The sequence below is a fragment of the Colossoma macropomum genome, unplaced genomic scaffold (assembly GCF_904425465.1).
Source record: "Colossoma macropomum unplaced genomic scaffold, Colossoma_macropomum, whole genome shotgun sequence".
Taxonomy (NCBI): domain Eukaryota; kingdom Metazoa; phylum Chordata; class Actinopteri; order Characiformes; family Serrasalmidae; genus Colossoma; species Colossoma macropomum.
Genome location: NW_023494793.1, coordinates 16110225 through 16110522, shown reverse-complemented (window position 1 = coordinate 16110522; position 298 = coordinate 16110225).

The window sequence follows — 298 nt, the reverse complement described above, 5'->3', positions numbered from 1 at the left end:
TTTTTGTGTGTGTGTTTTGTTGGGAATGAGGATAATGCTAAAAATGTATCACGTTTAATCATGGTTATTGGATGTTTGAAGCTGCACTTGAGTACTCTTCAAATTACATTAGAAACTTTGTAGCTAACGCTGTTGTCTTTTTATTAGCTTCAGGTTACTACACTGATTTCAGCTACATTGACCACACATTATTTTGCCTTAGAACTCCCTGCATGTACCTGTCCACCAGAAATGGACTAAAATCAATGGATTAAAATACATTTTAAGCCAAAACTTAATCACAAAACCATCATAAACA